Here is a 12,194-nt window from a genome sequence, read left to right as displayed (position 1 = left end):
TTAACAGTACGGTGGTTCCTATGACTCAACAAAGAAGAAACAAAACTACAAAACATCTAAGTCTTCGAGCTCCATAGGCTTCATGCGATGTATTCTCTTGTCATGGTATTCAATGAGAATATCTTCATATACCACCTTTGACATCAATGTCTTCATACATTTTTAGGGGTCATCTCTGGTGGGAAAACCGAATCAATGAGGGACTTCTACCTGTGTTATCCTGCAATTCTCACAAACACATCAGTCCCTCAACTAGGTTTGTCGTCAATACTCCAAAACCAACTGGGGGTGGCACTAGATGCACTTACACTCTTCCACTCTGTCTAGCAGTTCTTCGTGTGGTAAATAAAGCCTCCTTTTTATGGCCCCTTTGATCCTATAGATTCATCATTTTCTACCACAAGCAGTTTCTATTCACACAAGTTGAATCTATTTCATACTGCATCTCATAATATGCCAAGTATGTTCACTTATGCTTCACAAGTAGTTAGATTCCTCACTTGTACTTATTCATGGATTCGTACAAATCTAGAACCAACTCTCTATCTATGAGTGAATGTCTTTGCACTATGAGGTCAATGTCTTCTAAACTGATTTATCTTTAAAACCTTCTGAGAATGCATATGACCTCTTCCCCTTCCCTCGCACATTAATGCTGTCACAGGTACATGTCCGTGGGAGAATCCCTTGGTTCTCATAGTCTGCATTCATTTGCAGAATTCTTACAGCATCATATAAATCCTCCTGAAGCCAGTTCTTGTCTGACCAGTAGACGGAAGACTTTGACAGCTTTGAAGCCTTTCAGTTTAAACTTCATGGCACCAGAGAAATCTGCAAGGAAGGGTGGCAGACAGCGTCGTGGCAACACCTCAAGAGATTTGCCTCCTGACCTCTATAAGTTGTACAAGACAGATCCAGAGGAGGACTACAATCAGTGAAAAACTCGAATCCAATGGATTCGAAGATATTGGGCAGAATAGTGGTTCAAGTGCAGGTTCGTGACCCAGGAGTATGCTGAGGAAAATACCATCAAACGACCATGAGGAGACATTCTATACAGAAATCTTCAACCCAGGTCTAGAGCTGAAGCCATTGAACAAGGCTTCTATCCTTGCATGGTCCATGGACCAGAGCCTGTAGATGCAGACCCATCTTCCTTATTGTGGTGCCGTGATGATAATCTGTTCAAGCGCAACTTCCAATTTGCCAAGAATTCGGCCAAAAAAAACAAGAAGTCATGAGGATTAGACTTCAATCCAGGCCCCTCTGCTCCTCATACCGATGGCACACGCGAAGCTGAACCCAATCTTGTTGGGCCCTTCTACAACCTAGAAGGTCTCATCACTCATATCATGGTTCAAGGGACAGCCGTGGATGAGCCTGCAGACGACGCTGACACTGACGAAGCGCCTGCACCACCGAAGGCAAAGAAGCTGAAGAAACCTCAAGCTTCGAAGCCTTCCCCAGCACCAAAGGCCTCACGAGCGAAGCCTCTGGCCACTACACCTCCTGAACATAGTGTGCAGTCTGAAGATTTGTCACGCATCTCCAAGCCCTCCAAAGTGAAGATGCCATTGCAACCCACTAGCCAAGAACTGACTGCTGCTGCTATTCTGCGCAATGACGCCATTGATTTGTCCAGCGACGACGATCTTAGCGATGATGCTCTTGAGCAGCTGATCAAGAGCAAGCAAGAGGCAGAAATCTTCAATGACCTTCCTCTCTTTGATGTTGAAATCATCAACACATTCATTGTTGAGTGGTTTGACAGCCCAACTGTCAGCTTTGATGATCTTCAGCTTCCGATTGGCCTAAGCGTCGCCTTCCACGGAGCCATTGATGCTGAGCTGGCTCTAGCTCAGAAGATTGTTGAACTGAAGCATAAGATTGATTATGAAAAGGCTCAGTTCAAGAAGCACATGGCCAAGCTCAACGTTGAAGACGTTCAGAACTTCCAGACCATGTTACATGAGCTTAAGGAAGCTTTCCAAACCAAACGCGAAGAAGCCAAGGGTTCTCGTGAGCGCATGAAGGATCTTGCCGCTAAATGTGTCCAAGGATACAATGAGGCTGAAAAGCGCAAGGCCTTGGGGCGACCAGGGATTGACCCCCGAATGGCGGCCAAGAAGAAGAAGAAGCTAGTTGTGGCAGAACCTGACGCACCAAGGCAGGAAGTACATCCAATTGTCTCCCCAGCTAGTATGACAGGCTCGAAGCCTAAGGTCCCCACAGTGGCTTCTAAACTGAAGAAAACAAGGGCTGCTGAAGCTGAAGCCAGAAAATGCAAAACCAAGGGCACTACTGATGATGCTCCTCCAACCAAGAAATGCAAAACCAAGAAGAGAGATCAGGCTGCTCCCACAGAGCCCCTTGAGGTCGAGCCAATCTGAGTGGCTCGTCCTGCGTCTGAAAATCAAGAACGCCAAGTGGTAATTCATGAGCCTGCTTCTCCAGAGGCTCCTGAAGCTGAAGACAATCCAGCTGTTGACCCCACCGCAGCTGAAGACATTGGTCCTCACAACAATGTTGAAGATGATGAAGTCCTTCCTCAGATCGAGCACCAATTGGTATCATTGCCTGTGCTCACGCACAGCAAACTCATCAGCATTGGTCGTCCTCTGACGCCAACTTCTCAGGATGCATCGTGGGCTGATCACCCACAACGACAAGACACTCCAAGCTCTCCCCAACCGCAAGCTACCCCACCAGTGCAAGAAGACGATGACTTTGAGGCCCAGCGCACTCCATCTCCACAAGCGTCGCCAGCATTACGCAGGCTTCGCAAAGGACCAAGGCCCCAGGTCACTCCCACTATGCACATGTCTGAGTCCGAAGCCAAAATGGTTGAAGATATTCTGGCTGCATCAGCCAATGAAGAAGAAGCACCAAGAGTTCAAAGAGTTTCTACACCCCGTCCCACCAAGATGTTGTTCTCGAGGAGAACATGTCCGACCCTCCAGCTCCTGAAGTGGAGGTCAACAACCCTGAGGCGGCCACCAACATCACCGCTAGAGCCAATGACGTTGTCATGGCTGAAGCTAATACGGTGCCTGAAGCTACTGCGGTGCCAGAAGTCCAAGCATCTGAAGCCACTGTAGCACCTGAAGTCAATGATGAAGCACCTGAGGTACAAGCATCTGAACCCAATGTGGACCCTGAAGCCCATGAAGACAATGCCAATGCTCCTATTCCCCCTCCAAGACCTCATACAATTGAGCTGGCATTTGATTGTGGTCAGCCTGTTATGGTCCATGGGCCCGTTCTGGTTCCTCCACCTGCTGCGGGTCCACAATTTGAGTGTCATGTCGAGCACAGACCTCAAGTCCAAAAGCCCAAGCCAAGACTTCCATGATTCCCAGGCACTGCCACTTCTCCTGGGGTCTTCAATGTGAATGGCTTCGTGGCACATAACACCTTCTTCAACAGCTCCAAGAACCCTTATACCAGACCTCGTATTTCATTAGATCGGTTCTGGAGCTATCAGCAGCGCAGCTACTACTCCTACGTCCTATACAATCAAGAGCGCATATTTCCACATATGCGCCTCGACTCTTAAGCTATAGCTGGCCTACCCTGCCTTGAAGAAGCGTTGGATTGCTTCAGAGATGCTGGTCTATTGCAGTTTGTCACAGACAAGGAACACTGGAATGAAGAGCTTCTGCTACAGTTCTATGCAACTCTTCACATTCGAGGCTACAACAGGGATCCAAAGACTTGGGTCCTTGAGTGGATGACAGGCAATGTCCATCATGAAGCTAAAGCTCTTGATATCATTGAGCTCACAGGCCTGCCCACTCCTGGTGAATACTATGAACTAGGTTGTCAACAACACCAAAATGCCTTGGAAAGCATCTTTCAGAAGCCAAAACCCAACATAAGTCAAATGCTGAGCATGATGAAGCCTCTGCCTCTCGATGCTGAATACCCATCTGAGTTCTTTGTTGAAGACCTAAAGTACCTGCCTCGCACCATTTACCATATCATCAGTAAGACTCTATGGCCTGTCAGAGGACATTCATCTGCAGCAAAGCTTGAAGGAGCAATGAAGACTTTGGTTTTCTATATCTTCAATGGCATCAGCTTCAATGCTCAAGACTTCTTCATCAGGCAGTTGGCTGCATCTGGCTCCGACATTTTTGGGTTGAAATTCTATGCTCCATGGGTCATGCGTCTTATCAAGTGTCACTCCGCCTTCAACTATCAGCCGTCTGCGCGCAATCATCTCATATTTTTGCCAGAGGTTGATCTGTCAGTTGAGCTATTTACCCAAAGCCGGCTAAGGATCCCCTTTATCTTCACAATGTTGATCACCAAAGCTTCACCCAGCCTATTGAAGGAGTTCCAGCAGTTTCTCGTGTTTATCCTCTTGCTGGTAACACACGTGCCCCTCGCGCTCAGACTGACGCCACTGGTAGCACCATTGCGCAAAGGCCTCGAAGACGGTCTCGTGACCTAAATGACCGAGAGCTTCTCGTCGCGCTGCATCAGAAACAGGACAAACATCACGACTGGCTTAAGCGTCAGATGCAGAGCCTCTTGGTGGATGTCAACCGCATTCACAATCTTGCCACCAAGAATGCCTTTGTCACTCATGAAACATGTCGGAGGTCGTGGAAGAGTTTGACCCTACTTAGTGCTGAAGCTGATCTGCAAGACGATGGCTTCACCGAACGGTTCAAGTTTGACTCAACTCCTCCCAGAAATGCTCACTTGCGTCCGACTCCCTCACTTGAAGACTCTGACTACTCATCCTCAGCTGCAACCGTAAATGCCAGAGTAATCGATGACGAAGATGATGCAACTTCACGTCCTCCAACTTCAGCGCGTGTCGACACTGCACCAAGTTCCTCTGCACCACCGGATCTCAACGACGACCCTGCTGCCTCGCCTACTCCTCATGGGAACGAGTAGGTGCTCTATGTCTTCAAACCATTTTGGTCCTCACTGACAAAAGGGGGAGAAGCATATGAGTTGATAGTCTTCAAGCGGGTCGATATGGGTGGTTGCTTTACTTTTTGCTACATTTTCCAAGTGCTAACAACTCTCGTTTTCGATACATTTGGTTCTTTGAGTTGTAACACTTAAACTCGATGGTCGTTTGCTACTTATTTGCTATTCTGTGATGCGATGATAAATTCCGCATGTGCGACGATAAATTTCGCACTTAGATCATATCATGCAGCATGAATTGTCATCATAGGCTGAAGAGGATCTCCACAGGTACAACCTGCCATGTGCATTTGCATTCCAAGAGCATACTTATATGCACATCTTCAGGGGGAGCCTTTGCAACTTATGAAGACAATACCCTATCCTTTACAATTTCACATATTTTGTTCCCCGTTGAAAACTTCAACCAGTTTGTTGTCAATCACCAAAAAGGGCGAGATTGTAAGTGCATCTAGTGCCACCCCTAGTTGGTTTTGGAGTATTGACGACAAACCTGGTTGAGGGACTAATGTGTTTGTGACAATTGCAGGATAGCACAGGTAGAAGTCCCTCATTTATTTGGTTTTCCTACCAGAGATGACCCCTAAAATTGTATGAAGACATTGAAGTCAAAGGTGGTATGTGAAGACATTCACCTTGAAGACTATGACAAGAGAAGACATCGCGTGAAGACTATGGAGCGCGAAGACTTAGTTGTTTCGTCGTTCTTTTTCTTCTTTGTTGAGTCATAGGAACCACCATACTGTTAAGTGGGGTCCAAGTGAACAAGTCAGAATGACAGAAGTGATGCTTAACCAAAATCCTATGTCTTCGAGCGAAGACAATGAGAGCAAATCTTATCCAGAGCTGGGTAAGTCAGCTTTGCTTGTAGCTCAAGTAAAGTCGTCGTGTGTGTTTGAAATCTGACCGTTGGAACACGTGTCAGTTCCTTAGTGACCCAGGGTCATTTCGGACAAATCATGTCGGGTTGCCTAGTGGCTATAAATAGCCCACCCCCTACAACCATAAACGGTTGGCTGCTCAGAGTTAGTGTACGGCTTTTGTTGTTTGAGAGCAACCCACCTCGAAGCCTTTGAGAGAGAATTCCTTGTGAGGACAAAGCCCTAAACACCCAGAGCCAAAGAGTGTTAGGCATCACTGAAGTCTTCCTGTCTGTGTGATCTGAAGACTTATTACACTTGAGGACTATGAATCCTTCAGCCGGTTTGGTGTCGCGTTCTGAGCATCCAAGAGTCATTGTGGATCGCCGGTGAACGAAGTCTGTGAAGGTTTGGAAGTCTACCTTGAAGACTTACCAGAGTGATTGGGCAAGGACTGGGTGTCCTTGGCTCAAGGGGAATAAGGTGAAGACACGGTGTTCTGAGTTGAATCTCAGCCTCCCTAACCAGACGTACAGTTGTCACAGCAACTGGAACTGGTCCAACAAATCATTGTCTTCAACGAGTCACTGGTTTCATCCTTCCCATCCCTTTACTTACTGTTGGTCCTGGTGAAGTCATTGAATGATTGCATTATCTTTTGTCTTCACTGAGTGGCTGCTTGTTTTGATTGGCTTCACACTATCTTCCTACCTGATCTATACTGCCTAGTTGCTATTAGTCATTGTGCTTTCACTTCATTGAATACTTGACTATGGCTTGCTTAGTGTAGTCTACCTTCCGCTACATTGTAATAGGTTTATTTCTATCGTTTGTCTTTGAAACTTCCATGTTTTGAAGACTTTCATAAAAATCGCCTATTCACCCCCCTCTAGTCGATCACTAGCACTTTCACAGAGGCACCGGACAACTTGCTGGAAGCGCTTCACGGCGCTTCCATCAACAAAGAGCACCGCACTATCATGAGTGCGGTGATTGAGAAAGTTTAGTCCACCAAAAACTGACTGGCCGAAGCTTACGCCGGCCTCCTAACAGGCTTTGAGGTAAGCAATCAAAATATAAGAAAATATTACCACATAGATAGTAGCCCCTGATGCTATGTTCGGTGTTCGAGAAGAAATGCCGAAATAGAGGATCAAATGATGACTCAGGAGTCTAATCAGAATATATCTATGTGTATATGCAGGCTTCACTGCTGGCTGCTGCCACGCGTACTATGGAGGTCTTTGCACTGAAGCAGGACCTGGAGCGGTCCGAGAATGAGCTCGGCCTTACCAAGAGGCCGCTTGAGGAGAGCAAAGGTAAGCAATACATTGTCTATATATATAAAAAGAGGTTCGGGTGTAAAGTAATAGGATCATCATGGATTTGCCAGGGGCCATGACCGAAGTGGTGACCCTGAAGAAGGCGATGTCCGAGGCCGAAGACAAAGCGGCCAAGGAGCGCATTGAGCGGGAGAAACAAGAAGCCCGAGTGGGAGAGGTGCAGGAGGAACTTGAGGCTCTCGCCAAAAAACATGAGTCCTTGGAGCTTGACTCTAAGACGCGAGAGGCCGAGCTCGCGCAGGCGCTTGAAAGCGCCCGGAGCGCCAAGGCTGAAGCCCACAAGGCCCTCCAGGAGATTGATGCGGTGAAGAAGATAGCAGCGGGTAAGGCATTCATTATGCAAAGCAAGCATGTGAAGGAAACTTTCCTTTTCCTTACCCGAGTTCGGAGCTCTCCAGGAGTGTTTGCAGATCTTCCCTGCAGTGTACTGGATGACGTGGAGTTTTACCGAGCTGAGGAGGAGAGCTCGATGGAGAAGTTGTTCTGGTCTCAGTATACTGGGACCGAACACCCCGTTCCCTTGAGCGACCAGCTGAAGCAATTAGTCAAGCTTCACAAGGCGGCCAAACAGGCCATGAGGGGCCTTATAGTCTGGATGTGGCCTGGCGAGCCCCTGTCCGGCAGCTACTTCGATCTGGTGAGGCGGCTCATGGATGCTTGCCCATCGGTTGAAGTCATAAAGCGGTCCGTCTGCATCGAGGGTGCGCGTAGGGCTTTTTCCCGAGTGAAGGTGCACTGGGCAAAGCTGGACGCCGTGAAGCTGGTGAAGGAGGGGCCGCCGGAGGGCAAGGAACATCGCTGCCCCGAAATGTATTATGATAGTGTCCTAAAGGGTTCCCGCCTTGTGGCGGATGAATGTGCCAGGGATGTAATTTTTTAATGAACATGCTCATGTGATCATGTAATGCGAAACAAGTTCATCTGTGCTATGCAACGCTTTTTCTTAATTTAAAATATTACCTTTTGTGCGGCCGTTTATGAAATCTGAGAGTTGGCTAGTCGTCGGCTTCTACCCCCATGTAACTAGTACTGGGTGTTCGGGATAAACTTGAGCACTCTTTACCCCAATTTTGGGTCCTTCAAGGAAGGTGTTCAGCGCAACGAACCAGGAAATCAGACTATGAGGCTTTATCACTCTCACTTAGCCATAGAAGTCTACAATTTGAAATTTTGGTGAAGCCCCTAGTATTCGGAAGGCCGAATTTGGGGCTCTATACACGCCTAAGCCGGACAAGGCCGACTCCTCGCCCGAAGAGGAAAAATTCTATAAGGACTTGAGACCTCTCGAGCAGCGACCAGTCTCTCGCTTTATCATGACAGTCAGTTTTTGGCTTTCTCTACTGAGGTGCTCGTCCGGAAGAACTGGGACACAATCGCAGTAGTTCTCCCACCGCTACCTTAGCCGATATAGCGGAACGTAAGGTACCAAAGCATGGGAGCCGGGCAAACCCAACTATTGACCCAAGACATGATTCGGAGCTGATGCATATAATGCTATAAGTTCGGGGTGCCGCACTATCGAAAGTGTTCGGACTTCTCGCGTCATATTATGGGGTAAACGAAAGCCCCTAGCGTACTGGCGGTACCCGAATTTACGGGTGCGGATTGTCGTAAATGGACAAAAGGAAAAAAGAATGAATGATGCAATAATAGACTAATGATATGCATTGTTATTTAAATAATACGTCGAAGTGTACTCGTACATGTAGTGCAATAAGCAGAAAGTAGGACTATTTGAAATGTCCTATCCAAGGGCAAGCTGTGTATGGATAGTAGAAAGCGGGTATTATTATTAGAGACCACCTGGGGGTTCCCGTGTACATCATAGCTTCTTGCCGCCTTGGTTGTTCCTTCCCGTAATGTGTCCGGCAATCGTACTGCCGGAAAAGGCTTCCAGAGAGTTAGGCCCTGAAAGAGAAAAGAAATGATAAAGGTATATAGCCCCTAGGGTGGTTAAGCCGCATTTTGGGACGTGCCTTGATCGTGCCCCCGCCTATGTCCATGGTATTTTCAGTGCGTAATTATGTACGCGCGGCACGGATTTCGTCGCTTGATGGGGGCCGAATTGCTAGGCGAGCTCTAAACGTGCCAGGCGATCCTATTGCAGTTTACTCCGGACACGCTTGAAGGTGTTCGGGGGCTGTATCGCTGAATTAGTGGTTTGCCTTGAAAGTCTGCTTTGTGCTTCTGCTGCGAGGGCCGCAGTGTGCTCTGTAAGTGCATCTAGTGCCACCCCTAGTTGGTTTTGGAGTATTGACGACAAACCTAGTTGAGGGACAAATGTGTTTGTGAGAATTGCAGGATAACACAGGTAGAAGTCCCTCATTGATTCGGTTTTCCTACCAGAGATGACCCCTAAAAATGTATGAAGACATTGAAGTCAAAGGTGGTATATGAAGATATTCATATTGAAGACTATGACAAGAGAAGACACCACATGAAGCCTATGGAGCTCGAAGACTTAGATCTTTCGTAGTTCTCTTTCTTCTGTGTTGAGTCATAGGAACCACCATACTATTAAGTGGGGTCCAAGAGAACCAGTCAGAATGACTGAAGTGATGCTTAAACAAAACCTATGTCTTCGAGTGAAGACTTTGAGAGAGAATCTTGTCCAGAGTCGGGCAAGTCAGCTTTGCTTGAAGCCCAAGTAAAGTTGCCGTGTGAGTTTGAAATCTGACCGTTGGAACACGTGTCAGTTCCTTAGTGACCCAGGGTCATTTCGGACAAATCAGGTCGGGTTGCCAAGTGGCTATAAATAGCCCACCCCCTACAACCATAAACGGTTGGCTGCTCAGATTCAGAGTACGGCTTTTGTCGTTTGAGAGCAACCCACCTCGAAGCCTTTGAGAGAGAATTCCTTGCGAGGATAAAGCCCTAACCACCCAGAGCCAAAGAGAATTAGGCATCACTTAAGTCTTCTTGTCTGTGTGATCTGAAGACTTATTACACTTGAGGACTGTGCATCCTCCAGCCGGTTAGGCGTCGCGTTCTGAGCATCCAAGAGACATTGTGGATTGCCGGTGAACGAAGTCTGTGAAGGTTTGGGAGTCTACCTTGAAGACTTACCAGAGTGATTGGGCGAGGTCTGTGTGACCTTAGCTCAAGGGGAATACGGTGAGGACTGGGTGTCCTGAGCTGCGTGTTCAGGACTGGGTGTCCGGGACTGTGTGTCCTAAGGTTTAAATACCTAGCCGCCCTAACCAGACGTACAGTTGTCACAGCAACTGGAACTGGTCCAACAAATCATTGTCTTCAGCGAGTCACTGGTTTCATCTTCCCTTCCCTTTACTTACTGTTACTCCTTGTGAAGTCATTGTATGTTCGCACTATCTTTTGTCTTCACTGAGTGACTGCGTGTTCTGTGTGGCTTCACAATATCTTCCTACCTGATCCTTACTACATTGCTGCTATTAGTCATTGTGCTTTCACTCTATTGAATACTTGACTATGGCTTGCCTAGTGTAGTCTACCTTCCGCTGCAGGGTAATAGGTTTATTTCTATCGTTTGTCTTCATAACTTCCACGTTTTGAAGACTTTCATAAAAATCGCCTATTCACCCCCCCCTCTAGTCGATATAACGCACTTTCAATTGGTATCAGAGCAAGGTGCTCCCTTGTTCTGTGTGATTCGGTTTAACCACCTGGAGTTTTAGCTATGTCGACTGCAGGGATAATTAAAGTCTCCGCTGCGTGCCCCGTCTTCGATGGAACTGAATATCCCTACTGGAAGAATAAGATGCGCATGCATCTTGAAGCCATTGACGTCGACCTATGGTATGTCGTCAAGAACGGCGTTCCCAAGGCTGGAGAAGGTGTCACTGCTGCTGATGTCAAGAAGTTCGTTCAACTGGACTCTACTGCCAAGAATATCATCTGTGGTCATCTGACCAAAGGACAGTATGGCCGTGTGAGTGCTTTGGAAACATCTAAGCTGGTCTGGGACTGGCTCTCCAAGGTCAATGAAGGCGTCTCAACCCAGAGAGATCAGAGAATCAGTGTCCTTCGCAACCTCTTCAACCGCTTCAAGCGAAATGACAATGAGAATGTCCAGCTCACATTTGACCGACTCACTGACATCACAAATGAGCTTCAAGCCCTCGGCGCTACTGAGATCACCAAACATGAAGTCGTCAAGACACTACTGAGATCACTTGATAGTTCGTTTGACACCCTAGCCCTGATGATTCAAGAACGTCCTGATTTCAAGACACTCGATCCGTCTGACATACTTGAGAGGCTCAACACACATGAGTTTCAGCTTTCTGAGAAAAGAGATATCTACGGTCCAAACTATGGGCGAACTCGTGCCTTGAAGGCAAAAGCTGTCTCCTCATCTGAAGAAGAATCTGACAGCAGTTCGGATGATCCTGAAGACATTGGAAGGGAACTTGCTATGCTTGTGAAGAAGTTCCAAAAATTCACCAAGAAGAAAGGTTTCAGAAAGTCTTCCCGATCAAGCTCAAGGAATGATGAAGCTTCTGCTCACGACTACAAGAAGAAAACATGTCACAAGTGCAAGAAACCTGGCCACTTCATCTCTGAGTGTCCACAGTGGGACAATGAGAACAAAAAGAAGAAGAAGAGCAAGGAATATGACTCTGACGACAAGAAGAAGAAGAAATACTCAAAGTCTTCTTCCAAGTCTTCCTCAAAGTCTTCATCACACAAGAAGAGCTCATCTGGCAAGGCACGTGCGTTTGTTGGCAAGGAAATGGATTCAGAGGAGGAGTCCGCTTCTGAGGAGGCGGAGGTGGAGTCTGAGGAGGAGTCCGATTCAGGCGTCGCAAGTCTGGCTACAGCATACGTTGCCAAGTCCATCTTCAACACTGAAGACAATGACTTCATCACCGACACCGATGCAAATGACAAGGACTACTCCGCTTCTACCTACTGCTTCATGGCACGCGGTGCCAAGGTAAACACACGCACTACTCACTATCAAACATCTAGTGACGATGACTCTGATTGTGGTTCAAAACCCAGCTACAAAACACTTGCTAAAATTGCAACTGAACAACAGAAAGCTATGGAACATATTCAA

The sequence above is a fragment of the Triticum aestivum genome, chromosome 3A (assembly GCF_018294505.1).
Source record: "Triticum aestivum cultivar Chinese Spring chromosome 3A, IWGSC CS RefSeq v2.1, whole genome shotgun sequence".
In the NCBI taxonomy this organism is placed as follows: domain Eukaryota; kingdom Viridiplantae; phylum Streptophyta; class Magnoliopsida; order Poales; family Poaceae; genus Triticum; species Triticum aestivum.
This window is presented reverse-complemented; position numbering follows the sequence as displayed.